Raw genomic sequence first — 5180 nt, 5'->3', positions numbered from 1 at the left:
CGCCCTCTGCCGTCTCCCCCAGCCGGTAACCATAATTTTGTTCTCTGTGTCTGTAAGTCTGTTTCTGGACAAACACTTCTGAGAAGGGGAATGTAGTATCACTTCCCTAACATTTCACGAGGAAGGATTTAATCAGATCACTCTGCCTACTTGTGTCCAAGAAGGAGCATTTCTCCCATGAGGAGTGGGATTGGATGGCAGTGTACCCGGCAGGATTTCCAGAGCAGCCTGTGGAAATACCCTGCATCTGCTTTGAAGGAATGTGTCTCCAAGTAAATGCTGCAGGAGACAGACCTGGAGCACAGGGTGGAGTCGGAACCACCTGTAGCATGCAAGTTGTGAAAGTGCTAGCTTCTAGGTTGCCCAAGTGAAACAGCCCTCTTCCCTGCAGAGTTCAGAGCAGATGAGAGGTAGACATAGAGGTTGGACAAGTAGAAATCCAAGTATCAGCTTTTTACTCATTAAAGGTGAGTTAAAGAATGTGGCTTGGGTGTGAAGCCAAATGGGCTTGCTAACACTGTTGAACTGGACCTGACATCCTCTCCTGAATTACAGGCCTCACCTCCAGGGGCAGGCAGACCCCTTACTCATGGCCCCAGACAGATAGATCCTCCCTTCTGCAGACAGGTGGGTCCAGATAAAGGAGGAAGGAAAGCCCCGAGCCACGGATGCCCGCTTTTCCTTCCCACTCACAATCAGTTAATTTCCCCTCCCCTTGGAAGTAGGGTCAGGGGTGGTCAGTAATGAGGGGTGAGAGGAGAACCCCAGGGCTGAGTCTGCGTGGAATCCCACTCATGGATTTACTAGAGTGGGGAATCAGTGTTCCCTCTGACATTGCGGGCTGAGTAGTGCTGGACGTCCAGAAACACCGTCTTTTCCATCTGACCAGATTGAAACGTTTCATCTTGGCGAGTGGAAGCCCAGGGCTCTGGCCCAAATAGGGTTCTAGAAGAGCGAGAGCCGGCATACGGAGTTACGGGATTAGGAAATTTCAGGTGGAGAGGGCAGGCTTGGGGGAAATTGAAGATCCAGTGTCTCAATGAGAACAGTAAGAAACAGGATCAATAAGAAAGATCCAGAGGGTTCTGGAGAACAAGGAGGAGCAGGAGCCTTTTACTTGAGTTACCTGAAAAAACTTTTTATTGGGAACCTGGAGTATCTCCTCAGAAGAGCTGTTAAGAGGCTTTGGACAATATTCGTTCCTATAACCCCTGTGACAGACATGGTGCTCTGTTTTATACCCAATGGGTACTCTCTCAGATATCTGGTAGACTAAAGAGAATCTCCTAAAGATCACTACCGGTAATCTAGTGTACCCCAAAATAATAATCCACAGGCTTAACCCTTCTAAGGAATGTTTGCCTTTTGAAAGAGGACTTTGTTATATCAAATTAATCTGCAAGTGATGGAATATACAGAGCATGTTTGGCTGAGGGGTGAGAGCCTCTTGGGGGAGGCTGTAATTCCTCCCCGACATGCACACATTCCCCGGAAGTCCAGCGTTAGCAATTCAAGTCCCTATCACAATCTGAATTTTACGGTTTCTTCTAGGGAATACCAGTCTTTCTCTTATTTTTTGCCACTGGTCTGAATATAAATACCTCTGGCTCTCATTAGCCATGAGAAATGCATATTTATGACAGTGATTTCTTCCTGAAGGATTTATTAGAAAACTTAATGTTTGCTGTAGTGATAGAGGCAAAAGGGAGAGCCACCGCCACCCCAAAGCCCAAATCTCCGGACATAAATCATGGAATCCATAATAGCTGCCTTATATGGCAATTGTAAAGCCAATGGAATGTGATGCGGTAAGGATGGATTTCATCTTAATTTTGCTTTTTGTCTCAAGTAGGTGGAGAGCTGCTGATGTCAGGAAAGTCCCTAATTGAGAATCACAGGGCACGGTTTCTGATAAATGACAACTGTCTCACCAGGACCAGTGACCATGTGGGTTCCCACTTCATGACCAGGGTCACTGGGGAGACATTTCTCATTGGATCAGCTTATCATAAATATTAGGTTTCAGCCTTTGAGCATATATTGCTGGTTTTCAGTTACTTGTAGCTTTAGAACATCTGCTTTTTCATAGCAAAAAAAAAAAAAGCAATGAAGAAGAGGAAAGAAGAAAGAAAGAAATCTCTTAAGGAAGTGTTTAAAAGCTGAGCTGATAGATTTAGCAATTCTCATTTGTGGCAGGAGTTACAGGCGTCGCAGGGGCAGTGTGACTTCAATATTAAAGAATAAACGCTTTAACGTTATTAAATACATCATAGCAGATTTTATAGCAAACTTCATAATAAAGTTAGATGTTTCAGTACCAAAAAGGCACACACATTGCTTTAATGGTATCTACATCTCCCGGATTGTAACGGCCTGTTATGACATCATCTGTTAGGAATTTACTATGAATGCTTGGGGACGGGGTTTCAAACAAGCTCCTTCTAATAAGATGCCACGGAGTGTAACTATATCTAATGACAATTGGTCAATTATGAGTAAAGCATTTTCAAAGAGAACCGTTGCTTTAAGCTCTATTAAAACGTTAATGGGGCTTAGCAAGAAGTCTCCATTTCTTGCCTGCTGTTCTCTCATCTGAAAAGCCACACTCCTATGTGACTGGGCCCAGCTCCCAGGGACTGCTCAGTTCAGAAGGCAACTGGGGACCATTTGGACTGCAGGCAGGCTTTTCCAGTGAACGGCAGAACCAGCTTTGGGGTCTGATGCTTGGGGCCTCCTGTGATCCAGATGGGCTGTGAGTTTTTAAGCTCCTTCCTGCCTGGTCTGTCCTGTTTGTCTCTGCATTTGGATTCCATGCAAAGCCTCTGATTGAAATGGAATCCACTGATCTGAATTTCTGAAAAGAAAAATTTCTTGGCTGGTGACAGACAAATTGGCTGCCTTCAGGGAAAGTGTTTTCTCTAATTCTGGAGATGGTGTGGGGTCTCACACTTGCCACCCTTGGGGACAAGCCAACCCACAGATTTGTGTTGTTCGGCAGGTGTTGTGCTTAAAAGACGTGAATTTGAGCGCCCTAAGGTGGGGCATGCACTCACCGGCTTCCAGCGAGCTTCACAGTTTCCTTTTGCCATAGATCTGGCACCTCACCTATTACCTGCTACCTGCCAGGCCTCCAGACAGTTGAGAACCATGAGCACTAGTGGTGCCCAGGACACAGGGCACGGTTCTTTCCTGCTCCCCACGCTCTCGATCTGACTTGATGTCTCTCACTGACGCCTCCCGCAGCTGGGCCTTGTTCTTCACAAAGAGTTTCTGGTGAAACCAGAGTCATAAAGAATGGATTAAGAGCAAAGTCCAAGGAATCCCAGAATCTAAGAGCTCATAAGAAAACGTAAAGGTTTGGGATATTCCAAGCTCAGATGAACAACCTGAGACCCAGAGAGGGGAAATGCCTGGGGAAGGTCAGCCCCAGAAGGAACAGAGCAGAGAGAATGCCAGGTCCTTCACGCCCCGTCCTGGCACGCTGCACCCTCCACTCGACACAGCTGGCCTGAACGGACGCCTCCTTTGTACGGCCTTCCCCCCTGTTCCCAGAGAATGTGTCTTTTCCAAAGTCATCATCTACACACGCAGGATGGCACCAGCTGTGCTGCCAGACCCCTCCTACACCGTACTGCTGCGTCCAGGGAAATGAAAGTCAAGGCCAACACGACCACAAAAGCTTCCTCGAAGAAAAGTGCTTGTCCACCGATGCCAGAGAACTTGGGGCTGGGGACAGATGAAGTTTTAAAACAAATCCCAGAAGTCAATATTGCAGACAACTCAGGTCATTCGAGTCCCAGGCCCTTCTCTGTTGGGAACACACTGAAACTTTCCCGCAGAGCTGGCCCTGGGAGTAGGCAGAATGGTTTGGACTCTCCAAGGTATCTTGAGCTGCCTCAGGAAGGCTTCCTTCAGCCAAAAATCGCCTTGTAGCTCAACCCTCCCATCCTGATCAAGGAAAACTTACCTGAAATTCAACTCCTAATTCATGTATGTGAACTAAATGTTGCCCTCCTTAAGCACTGTGCTTTGTGAAAGAAAAAAAATTCCTGGAAGAGGAGAGTTCTAAATGAGCTGGTTCCATGAGCTTTTTCCATGAGTGGAAGGGACTGGGGGCAGGGAGAACCCTGAGCATCAGTGAGAGGCAGGAAAGTAGGGGAAGGAAGTGTTGGGGGGAGTTATTGGCTAATATAGAAGCTGGAGGCAAAGGAATCAATGAAGGAGATGCCCCAAGGGAACAGATGGCATTGTGTAAATCCAGGGGCATCTGTAGGCAAGACTGTATGGTCAGGGCCACTGACCCTGCCCTGTGCGGGGCTGTCTGTGGCCTCAAGCTCAATGCCCTTAAAATTCTCGGCTCCCAACTTCTGCCAAGGTCTTCAGCAAATACTCCCAGCAAGCTGGAAGAAAGAATATAAGCATCCCAAATACTAGCTCAGTGGCCGGCACCTGGACTCAATGGTTATTGGTTGAATAGATGAATCCAATGTTTGTAGTGTGTAACTGTGCAGCCATCGCTGCTGGGAGAGCATTCTAGCCTTGTCGCTAGAGCATTTGACCAAGGCTTTGGTGTCTATGAAGTAGGTTCTAATTCCAGGAGATATGGAGTGGAATAGACCTGAAATCAAAAGATCTCAGATTCCCTATCTGTCAGAGAGCAGCAAAAATATTACATATCCTGCCTGTTTCAGAGAGATGCTATTTGATTCTGAAATGAGAGGTTGTGTGTAAAATGGTGACAACTGGAAAGTATTATATATAGACACAGAAAAAAGTGTTACTTTCTCTTTTCTTTTCTGTACTTTGTGGGATGATGGGTGGTTGAAGACTTTTCTCACTTCAGGTAGAACAGGAGGTTGGTTCTTAAGCTCATCCATGTGAACATCCCTGGTCCATATCATTCTGAAGTCAGATGGGATTCTCAAGAGAAATCAAAAGGGAGGGCTGGTTGCTCAGCAGCGTTGGAGTGATGTCATAGGTGGAAGCTGGAGTGATGTCACAGGTGGAGGCTGGAGTGAAATGCAACTTTCTAGTTAAATGGGGGAAGTTTGAGAGGTCACAGAGGGCTGGCTGAAGCTAGGTTGCAGCTTCCATTAGTTCTACAGGGTAGTGAGAAGCCGTTACAAAGAGACGTGGTGGGAGTGCTCCCTGTGGAAGCCGACTGCCTTTGTTTTCTGGGA

At 46.8% G+C, this 5180-nt stretch overlaps 1 long non-coding RNA gene across 1 annotated transcript; it reads right to left on the bottom strand.

Moving 5' to 3' along the window:
• Positions 1 to 2364: 2364 nt before the first annotated feature.
• Positions 2365 to 4960, bottom strand: LOC140685859 (uncharacterized). Its single transcript, XR_012059292.1, has 3 exons — positions 4782 to 4960; positions 3054 to 3270; positions 2365 to 2854 (listed from the first exon to the last, which is right to left on the bottom strand). It is a non-coding gene; the product is annotated as an uncharacterized lncRNA (long non-coding RNA).
• Positions 4961 to 5180: the final 220 nt, after the last annotated feature.

The sequence above is a fragment of the Vicugna pacos genome, chromosome 15 (assembly GCF_048564905.1).
Source record: "Vicugna pacos chromosome 15, VicPac4, whole genome shotgun sequence".
NCBI classification, from domain to species: Eukaryota; Metazoa; Chordata; class Mammalia; order Artiodactyla; family Camelidae; genus Vicugna; species Vicugna pacos.
The sequence above is the reverse complement of the archived record's forward strand: the minus strand, read 5'-3'. Positions and strand labels throughout refer to the sequence as shown.